Source organism: Centropristis striata, chromosome 2, assembly GCF_030273125.1.
Source record: "Centropristis striata isolate RG_2023a ecotype Rhode Island chromosome 2, C.striata_1.0, whole genome shotgun sequence".
Classification (NCBI taxonomy): domain Eukaryota; kingdom Metazoa; phylum Chordata; class Actinopteri; order Perciformes; family Serranidae; genus Centropristis; species Centropristis striata.
Window position 1 is genome coordinate 21,427,154 of NC_081518.1, and position 11,522 is coordinate 21,438,675.

At 39.8% G+C, this 11,522-nt stretch overlaps 1 long non-coding RNA gene across 1 annotated transcript; it reads left to right on the plus strand.

Annotated features, from left to right (window-relative positions):
- The first annotated feature begins 10,889 nt into the window (after nt 1-10,889).
- On the plus strand, nt 10,890-11,522 carry LOC131992398 (uncharacterized). The gene is made up of 3 exons (XR_009396215.1): nt 10,890-10,960; nt 11,222-11,313; nt 11,403-11,522. It is a non-coding gene; the product is annotated as an uncharacterized LOC131992398 (long non-coding RNA).

An 11,522-nucleotide genomic window follows, 5' to 3' on the forward strand; every position in this document is an offset into this window, starting at 1 on the left:
GCTGAATCGACCCAGTGAGTGTTCTTTTAAAGAATATTTTTGTGGTGTTTTTGCCTTTATTAGGTAATAACAGCTAAAATAGATAAGAGATGGGAGAGAGAGAGGACAAGGACCCATTCAACGAAATTGGTTTGTTTCATTAAGTGAACTTGAAAAATGAGTGAGTAGTAAGTTGTAGGTATTTAGTAATTCTAAGTGGGGTTAAATTTGTATCACGCAGTCCACACAAAATGAAAAAAATAAGTTAACACTAAGCATGGCTATTAAGTTACATGAACTTAATTTTTTTTTTTTAGTTGTACTACTTGATTTAGTACTGTACACTTAAAATAAACAAGCTTTTCTAACTCACTAATCTTAAGATTACTTTGCTTAATTTTTTTGAGGCAACGAGTTTGCATACTTTTTTTAAGTAAGGTCAACTAATTAGATTTTACAGTGTAATTCTTCAAGAGCTAAAAGACTAACTGAATTTCCCCTTGGGGATAAATAAAGTAATTTTGAATTTGAGAGAATGGAAGGAGGAGACATGCAGGGACCTCAGGCCAGAACTGAAGCCGGGTCCGCTGCAACAAGGACTCAGCCTTAAAGGTATGAGCTCTACCAGTGATCCACCGGGACGCCGCTCTGACTTAAAAGTTCTAAAGCCAAAGACAGGGTAATAATTTTAAATGACTTTGAATGCTGTTGCTATCAGAAGTCTTGCAAAGTCCAAAATTAGTGATTTTTCTGTCACTGCTGCACCTCTCTGTGGACATCAAGCTGCTGCATCATCACTTCCATTGTCAGACAGCATATCCATCATGGCTTGTGTTATCTGTTTATACTGTATATTAAATGTGATTTGGACCAGTTTGGCTGCAGGGAGTTGTTCCAGTCATTTCTTTTTTTGCTATTAATTTATATATTTAAGCTTTTCTGAGTTATTTTCATGGCGGAATTGAGTTGAGAACCCTTCAGGGGTTCCTTTCACTTTATTAAACATCACGCTGCATTCACTGGTCGCTCTGACCTACTTTTTGCTGACAGATCTACTTTCCTTTCCATTTTCTTGCTTTTGAAGCAGCTGTCTGAAGTCCCTGTGAGAGGAAGTGGTAACAGGTGAACTCTAACTCCAGACTGCATTTGGTTTTACATTATTTAGATTATGGAGTTGATGTAACATCCAAAAGGAGAAAGCACTGCAGGTGGTGCTCGATAAAAGATAATGAAAGTGGGTGTTTGGTGTCACTCATTCCCCCAAAATTATCCCAACTAGACGTAAGAGGCAGCACAGTGGGAGTGCAGATTGTGCCATCAATATTTTAAAGCCGGCATCGTTTGAGTGACGCTTTCCCACTGATTTGTTGGTGATATGTGAGAAAATGGATTCTGAAAACTCTGACGCTTGAGCGCACAAACGGCGTGACAGATAAGAGACGGCGAGAATTGAAAGCCGGCTATCCACTGCGCTTTGTTGTGGAGAAAGAGGCTTGAAAATTGACAGGCACTTTGTGTATCTCTGCTGCTGTCCGCCTGTTGATGGGTCCATTCATCAATCAGTTATCTGCCTTGTCAAGGACTTCAGTGAAGACTTCATTACTCGACATCAAAACAGTCGCTGCTCTGCATCAGCGTGCAGCAACAATACTGTGCAGCTCACTTCGTGTAGCAGTGAAGTTTCTACTGCAAAGGTGAGTCGCTCAGGTGGCCAAAAATAATCTGAGGTATGCTGTCAACAGATAGCAAAAAGCAGTGTATGTAACAAGTGGGAAATATAGACTTCAAAAAACATGGACATAAGTCACCCAGAGTTTCTGATGAGCAAAATAATGGTCGGCATCTACTGCTAAACGCTCAGCAAATCAAAATATGGGCAAAAAGATGGAGCATTTGCAACATTTTTTTGTGCCAGGCTGTTAACATGTTTCTTTCCGATGAAAAATTGGACATTCTAACATAGATGTCTATGGGGATTGAGCCGCTTCTGGAGCCAGCCTCAAGTGGCCTTTTGAGGAACTGCAGTTTTTGGTACTTTTGCATTGACTTCCGCCCTCTGTTCCGGATGTTGCAGCTTGATGGACATTATTTGCAGTAAATAAACAGATATTAATTAAAGTTTACTCAGTTCTGCCTTTATGCTGCTTTTAGTGTGCTGTTGAAATACAACAAAGTGCTTGTTGAATTGACAAAGAAAAGGAAAATATTTCCATCAATCTCTGAAATCATCTGCCATAGCGACACACTTTGTTTTAGTGCTGGAGAAAGTTCTGGCTGAACACATACACAAACATTCAAAATAGATAGTAGAGATAGCAGAAGGCGAGGAAAATGCACCATCAAATATCATAAAAAAAGAAGAAAAAACATTCTAAAATGCAGTTACTTCTGCTGAATCTTGATGTCAACAGTAAAAATTGAATATTGTGCGGCCCTACAACTTTACTGTTATGAGCCACTGTAAAAACAGTAGGTAGACACAGTAAGAAACCAGCTGATGAACATATTGGAGAATGTTGGAGCTAAAGCAACAGATATTTCCCTCAGGAGCTGGTGGAGAACAAAAACAGAGCTAAAAAATAAAGAATATTGGACCTAATCTTGCACCAACATTGTCTCAGCAGAAAATGTATTTGTTCTACATGTGCGCGTTGTTAAAACAAGGTGTGGACACTGTTGCCTTCTTCAAGGCAGGAGAAAGCAGTTGCTGCATTGACCAACAAAACCTGGTCTAAAGTCAATGGTGCAGAATATTCCTATTTAAAGGGCATACACAGGGTTCACCACGATGCACACACTGCCCTTAAATAGCAGGAGCTCACTGGTGCAACAGGGATTGCAGTTATAGCTGTGGGCGGTATTAGTCTGGTAATTAAAAAAAATATAATTCTGATCAATAGTGGATAGGTTACGGGTAGGTGAAAAAGAACATCATTTATGAGGAAAATGTTCATTAAAATGTGAACAAACCAGAGCTGCATATGTGAGAAACAGCAGCAGAACTTCACTGATTGTTTCAGAAGCTGAAAGTTTGATTATTTTTCCTGTGTGAAGTTAAGAACTACAGTTTTTACTTTTGCTGCTTAAATGTCCAAGAGTATACGCTACAAATATGTGTCATTATTGCGCTCATAAAATGTTTAAAATGACTGAAAGCGGTCCCTGTAATCTTTAAACCACTCATGCATAAATACAATACATCATTTAAAAAGCAGCACAGCCTGCAGGGACTGGTAGAGTGGGAGTGAAATGTCCATGTGCATGCGGGTCTCTAAACCAAAGAAAATAATTCATTCGGCTGGATGGATTATATGTGGGCTACTCGTGGATTTGGATGATTTAGAGGCTATTCGCACATTTCTTATTACTCACACAGGGGCGTCCAGCAGTGCTCCTTCTCTTCAGTTAAATGGGTCACTAGTGCATTTGCTGATATGCGGTTAAACAGAGTTGTTGATGGGACAAAGGACTGGGAGACAGCGGAGACAGAAACCTGCTCACTTCTCCAGTTTGTAGAACCTGACATACAAAAGAACAATGCACCAGCTGCAGACACACCTGGCTTTTTAAAGGGACTTGTAGATAAAACTCTGTAGCTATCAAAAGTGAGTTGGACACGCTTCTTGAACGGATCATAGATTATAAATGTTTCTGTTTGAAAAAGTGACCAAAACGAAGCTTAAAATTTATCTTACATACAGTATGTCATTTAAAACATGTCCAAAAATAAAGTGTTTGCACTAACCAGATCCTGTTAAAAACATTAAATTCTGCTCATCAGAGACACTGTGAAGACATGATTGATTCTGCTGAGACTTTCTCAGAAAACGGTCACATGACAAATATTCACTGAAAATCTGTTTACACAGAGCAGAGAGGAGAGGAGAGGAGAGGCTGTTTACACAGAGCAGAGAGGAGAGGACAGGAGAGGCTGTTTACACAGAGCAGAGAGGAGAGGACCGGAGAGGCTGTTTACACAGAGCAGAGAGGAGAGGACAGGCTGTTTACACAGAGCAGAGAGGAGAGGACAGGAGAGTCTGTTTACACAGAGCAGATAGAAGAGGACAGGAGAGGCTGGAAGTAGAGGTTGTAAAAATACTTCAATATGATCAAGACTAAAAAAACAAACCAACATTTGGAGAGAGCAACATTTCTAATAAATCGCTGCCTCACTAGTTTGGCTGGTTTCCACTCTTTCTTTCTGTTGCTGTGCCAGTTTCATGTGTTACTGAGGATGAAGGGAGAGTTTGTCTGTCAGCTCATATTTGTCCCAGTTTTTTCGTTTTTAAAGGAATATTCTTATGTTTTGAGGATCAAAGTCTCATCCTTGAAAGGTACATGGTGTCAAAGACTGACCCAGTTTCACAGTTTCACAATGTCTGAAGAAACTTCTCGATCTGCTGTGTCATCTCCTCATCCGCAGTCTGCACACAGGCTCAGTTTACTCCAAAATCATCCTATTTTTACTAAAATAAGGATAAATACATAATGTCTGTTTGAATCTTCTGCGATTAGCTGTTTGTGCTCCTTATTTACGAACAACACAAACAAAAGAAAAAGGTAGAAAATGTGAGAAAAAAGTCTCAGAACGAAGCTTTTCATTGCTTTCAGACAGTCCAAAAATAACTTTTCTATAATTTCTATTCGATATATATCAGCCATTGTTTCATCCATTGAATAATTTATGAGTTTAAAGTGTTTTCATCCTGCAGCCAGGTTGTTTTTATGATTTTTTTTATGCATGCAAATCACATTAACATCATATTCATTTGTGGATTTCAAATCCAATTCTCAGTCTCAAATCATATTTCAACCTGTCCTTCACAGAGACACAATACATCTCTTGCAGCCAGCAGCTCTGCAGGAAAAACAAAAGGGGCAGATATACATTGTTTAAACTGTGACCGCTCCAGCTACCTGATGCACAAATCCAACCTGATTAACTGAAACACACAGATTGGATTTGAGAAACTCGTTTGTCTGCGTAACTGAGTCAAGGAGGGAAACAAAGGAGAGAAGAGCTGGCAGGGAAACAAAAACAAGCATTTGAAAGGGAAGGTTAGACGATTTGAGAGAGGACAACGGAGAGATAAAAGTGATCAGGAAGAGACGAGGAAGCTCTCATGCATCTCATCATCATCTCATCAGAAATATTTCCTTCTTTGTGTTTGATGCAGATTGACTTCAAAACGCCTCCAATAAAAGTGATATTTATCTTTAATTACATTTGATTCCAGAAGAAAATCAACCTCCTTTCTCATTCACACCAAGTATTGTTTTATATGTTCTGTAAAAAAACAGGTTTTCATGTGCATATCAAACATATTGGCTGATATCGATGGACACTGGTCTGTCTGTGAGGCCAATATTGATCAGGCTCTAGTTTAAAAATGAATAAGCTGTACAGTTTTGTGCAGGAATGTGCAAAATATAGACTTAAGACATTTAGTGAGCAGATGTTTCTCTAAAAAAAACAACAACTTGTAGTTAACTTGTAATTTCATTATTTTCTCACACAAATGTTCCTATTCTGTTCTGAGTTTGAGTTTTATGGCTGTCCAAGCCTCGAGGTGCTCCAACTATCAGTTACTTCAGAATTTTTACTTGCAGAAAAAAAAAAAAACTCTCACTGTGTTTCCTGACATCCACCTTCAGGTTCTGACCGGGTTAAAAACTTGACATCCACGGTCTCGTGGTAGACCGGTGTGCGCAAGGCATTATGGGTACTCAGGGCGCACGGAGGATACACACATGCATCCTTGGAATTTGGGCAAAATAAGGACTCTGTCCTCTGGAGGATCCTGGACATTGGGACAGTCCTTCAGCAGATGTCGATGACGTAGCATCCTTCAAATTTAGCCGTTTGAGGATCCTTCCTTGACATTGGGATACAGCAAATAGCTACAGATTAGGATGTATATAAAGCAACAGCAAACCCACGTCAGGTCACATGGGGGAAAAGTCTTCCGAAAAGCTTGTTGGGAAAATAGCATTTCTGCACTAGAACATACATTTTTTCAACCAAAATGTAAATGGAATTGAATGCATAAGGAACACAACTGAAAAAGCTACAGGATGATATAATAAACTAAAAAAAAAACAAATAATGGACCCAACCTTTACAAATTGCGATCACGATTAGGGAACGAGAACATGTTGCTGCAGTTCAGAAAAAATTACATTTATTCAGGTGACTGTGTTGCAGCTTTTTACATATTTCATATTGTAAATTTCTATTATATATTCATCATTCTTGACTTTTGAAGAACTTGTTTTTTTCCCTTTTCTATTTCTGTGTTTATTTCTAATATTATGCAGCAAAAAAAACAAGAAAAATGTCTTGTATGTGAATACCTGCTTGGCAAAATTCCAGATTCAGATTCAGATTTTTTGGCTGTTGCTAATTTGAACATTTTGTGCCACACTTACATACATAATACTACATACATGTGTACTACATAAACCAGCCTTTTACTGGACAGTTTTCATTTTATTATCATCATCATAAACATTCTCTGTTGTTAAAATAACACATTTTGAGGACAAAGTGGAGGAATTTGTAGCAGAATCAGTGTATCCACATTTAAAAACTCCTCACATCTAAATGCCTGCAGAGATGACAATTTACTGCATGATTTGCTGCATTTTAAGTTTTTATTGTTTAAGTTTCCATATGAAGATGCTCAGACTGGATGAAAGCTTGCAGCTGTGTGCGAACATGAACTCAGATGGAGGAAAGTCCTACTTCACTAATTGTTTGCCAAATCCTGGTAAATGAGGCTTTTGTGTCACCACTTTTCAACATCAATATGTTGTTTGAATGTATTCAGAACCACGAGGTAACGATGAAGAGAAATGCTTCAAGTCTTCCACCTCCTCCACAAACTGCATTTAGGAGCATTTCCTCCCTCAGCTCTCAGCGCCGCTTCATCAAGCTCTGGCAGGAAAAACTGGGACGATGATTTCTTTGATAATCTGGGCTATATGAATTTCAAAGTGGACGCCGTCTTACTTGTCTCCTCAATTTAGGCAGCAGCCACCACCTGTCACCTTCTCACAATATGAGAAAATGCTCCATGTCCTTGGGACATAGTCAAATTATTGGCTATTTTGTGGTGAATTTGCATTCGGGGGCTAAATGGAAAATAAACGACCTCCTGCTATGCACCCTGCAAACGAAAACTATGTGATTATAGATGGAGAATGTGTTTCATTTCTCTCCTTTTGGTTTCTCTGCAGCATGTTTCTCTTCAAAAAGAAGCAAATATGGAAGGAAACTGAAGCCAAGTAAAAAAAACAAAAGAAAGTCATGATGACAGAAAGAATAAGATGCCCGAAGGATCAAAGGTGGAAAGAAAGCAAAGAAAAATGAAGAAATACAAAGTATGAGAGCAACCAGACAAAAGCTGGCAGCTACTATCACAGAGAGGCTGTTTCTGTTTGGTATTAGATGTCCTCTCTCTTTGTGTGTCTTCTGTCTTTTTCATCATGTTTTCTGACTGTATTCTAGACTCTCCAAACATCTGACACGACCTCTGAATTTCAGTTAATCTTTTTCTGAAGTTAATCAGAAAAACTGGTGGTTTCCACCGCACTTTTCAACTATCTTTTGTAACGCCTAACCGGGGTTGGGCAATGTGGACTAGTGGTCGACAGATACGGGTTTTTTAACGCCGATGCCAATACTGATTATTTTGACATCAGTCTTAACCAATCCCCGATATGTGCTGCCGATTTTTTTTGGACCGATTCTTGAAGCCGATGTTGCCTTTTCTCCCTCCATTTACATGATAAAAATGACACAATGATAAAAATTGTTACACAAGTCTCAATTTAAACAAAAAAGAAACATTTATTAACAAAACAAACAAAACATATTAACAGTTGGATAGCAAACAATGTTTATGTTGTTCTAGGCCTCGAGGTGGTGGCACCTCAGATGATCCACATATTTGATGTGTTTTTCTTTTTTACGGTATCAGCAGCAGCTCACCAGAGAACTGCAGATGTTTCACTGAGCCTTGCCTGGTGTTGACTCAGTGAAATGGGCTAATTGATCGGAGAACGCACGCACATATCAACGTATTCTCATGAAAGGTTCGTATAGAAACGTACGAAAAGTTATGTACAGATTTTCGTGCATTATCCTACGAATATCCAATGACACGAGCGCATGCGCAACGAGCGCAAACGAGCTGCCTTAAAAGAACTAGAGAGACATCTCAATGCATCACAGTATGAAATCAGTATTGATGATGTCAACAGCAGCCCACCTACAGCAGCCACAGACTGGAAAACAAGGAACGCTTTCTCCTCAGAGAGATGGAAGGAAGCCAGACAGATGCTTTTGGACAATATGCTGAAAGCTAACAGCATAAAACCAAGGCTCTGTCAAAGATGTCTGAGCAAAGAAGCCATCATCAGATGTCCAGAATGCATGCCCATGCAATATTATTGTTGTGATTGTGACGTAGTGCACCATGAGTCCCAGGCACTGCACAATCGGGCATCAAGGATTCATGGGTACCACCTGCCTCTGCCACCAACAGTTGTGGTTAAGAAAGCGTCAGAAGGGGGCTATTCACATCACACATGTGGTATGTATAAAATATTTTTCTTTTCTTCTATTTATTCTTCTCTATAAACTCTATTTATTTTAGGCATTTTGGGAAAAAAATACTCTAGTCTCTCTAATCTTTAACCTTGCTAATTTTGGATTTTTTTAAACCTCTCTTTTCCTTTTGTAGCTAGAATATTGCCAATGGAAATGCCACACCATATTTGTGCCTGCCTCCCAGAGAACCTCTCTGTCATTCCTGGGAGGCCTGTGGTGTTAATCAACATGAAAGGTAACTCCATACCAAGCCTAACTGTAACCCCCCCACTGACCCCCCCGCGCCAATTTTAACATGGATTTATGCTTTGTTCCCCAGGACGATATGATCTGACCCTCCCAGAGCTGCGATGTGGTGGCTGCTGTGCCAGCCGGACCCCAGGCCTGTTCGATGTCCAAGTGAGTGGCTACTGGCCTGCCACCATCAATTTCCATACCCTGTTTGATGTGACCATTTTTCAAGCCTTTCGGGAGATGAAGTTGGCTGCTCCAGGGAATTCCCGCCTGAGCTTTATAAGAATGCTGGAAGCACAAACAACAGCGTATGGCAGGGTGGGCTGGCCTACAGTACACAATATTTACCATTACCTCATTTTAATTCTGCATGTTAGTATAAATTTGTCTTTGATGACAGACTGGTAAAGTTTGCGCTGACACTTTCTTCAAGAGCTTCATGGAGTGGGTCATCAGCTCCTATGAATTGGACAAGTTGTGCTCAGAGCAGCCATTCACCTGCCCAGCTTGTTTTCCCCAAATGCTGGCTGTTTCTGTGGATGGAAATAGGAAGCATTACCGCTTCAAAAAGGATGGACAGTCAGTTTATATTTTATGTTTCATTGTCTAGGCATGTCCACCTATCAACTCATTTGTTGCACTACAGTGAAACCAATATTTCAAATGATTGTATTTGTGCTTGCAACTCATATTGTCATGTGTGTTCTCTAGCTCTGACGAAGGGGGATACTTTGAGGGTGTGCTTCTCTGCAAAGACGACGATGTTGCAGCATTTGTGGAAGACATCCAACAGAGGGCCAAGCATGTAAGATTGTTTGTGTGTTTTTCACATAGATTATCATTGTCAGGCTATTATAGATAAGAACTACTTTCAACTATTATCTACCAATTGCAAGCATGCCTGCTATTACACCAGAAAGATACATTTTACATTACAAATGTTAGTATACCATACTATTTTTTTTCTTTTCTGTAGGTGCCAGGAAAGGGGGTTTGTGGCAGGTCTCAGCTGAATGCAGCAAAAGAGACGAGTAGGAGTAGGAGTAGCTCCAGCCTTGATGAGCAGGTATGTGGTTTAGAGCTTTCCCTTGTTAATATCACATTTTTGTGGAGGCGCATTCCATTTCTCCCTTTGGTTGCATTCTAACCCCTATAGTGATTGTTAAAGTGGTAATTCTGGTTTGAACCCAGGACCTTCTTGCTGTGAATCAGGGGTGCCATCTTTCCATACACTTGTTAGATTTTCCTAGGGTAAAAAACAGGCTTCAGCCAACATACATTAAACTTCACTGAAATTACAGCAACTTGGTCACTAATTACCATGCTAATTCTGTGTTCCTCAGGGTCTAGAAGTAGCTGTGTGCCGTCATGGCATTATTCTCCGTGCCCTGAATATGTACAGGCAAGTATAATAACATATTATTGGTCATACAGTTCCATTTATTTAAATTGTTCATGGTGTGACACATTTCCCTGCACCTCAGTGCAATCAATCAGACAGTAGTATGCTGATTGATATATATTTTTGCACTTGACTTGGCCCCAACTGTAACACACTCATATTACTTGTATGAGAAATCACTCTAATGGATCAAGTTTTCACTAACTCAGAAATTCACAGACTAACAAAAACCCTTATCGACACTATAAGAGTTTTGTGTGTGACTGCTAATGTATTGTTGGCATCAGTACACCAATTACTGCAAGGCTGCAATGTAATCCTACAGGGGAGAAATCTTCGCATACCCAATGTTCCTGCAGAAGGAAGTCACAGCTATCAGTCCTCCAGCCTTCTTCTGCATGGATGTAATTTGTAAATACTGGCCCTACATTAAAAAAGTTTGTGAAGCCTGCCCCGAGTACAACCACCTCACTGCCATGAAGCCATTGTTGTCAGTGCTCCATGCCAAAGCACATGGTATCAAGTGTGAGGTAAGTTTACAGTGTCCAAACAACCATGAATATTCCACTGGACTCAGACTAACCGACCGTACTGTATATGACTACAATGACAGAAAAAATGGGGAGGAGGCAGTCAAGATGGAGCTGGTTCCACTTTGGGAGAGGAGGTGGAAATGGTAAACTCCTTCCTCTCCAGGACTGCCATCAACACAAAGTTCATGGGCAAAGGAGGTTTGTTATAGACATTTATATACAGTACTTAGCATTACATGACCATTGGCAGCATCATATAGGTATTTTTGTTAAACATTTTGAGTTGTTAGTTGAGCACACCATGATACTAGAACAGTTAAAAAGAGACTCAAATAGTGAGCAACAGGTATTAATGTAAGCCGACTGGCATATGACAAAAGGATTTTACCCTGAATGGTATTGGTGTTGATAAAAGTGTGTCCATGTGTGTCAAGTCATTTTCTTTTTCATCTGTAATAGCCCGCACAGACATGCTGACTGTCCAGATCATGGACTGGAACAGGAGAAAGACTGAAAATATGTGTAATACCTTATGCACAAGATTTCGCAAGGTAACTCTCATCTGTTTTTGAAAGAAAGGCCACATTTGAGTGAGAAATGGACAAACTTTAAATTCCTTATTTTTCCCTTTTGCCCACAGACACAGCAGAATCTTCAGAGAGAGAGAGACAGAGCCTACAGACCCTTAAGGAAGAGATGTCTGCCAATGATCAAATTTTGCAGCAGTGGGTCAAAGATGTCCAGGACTGGGCTGAACACG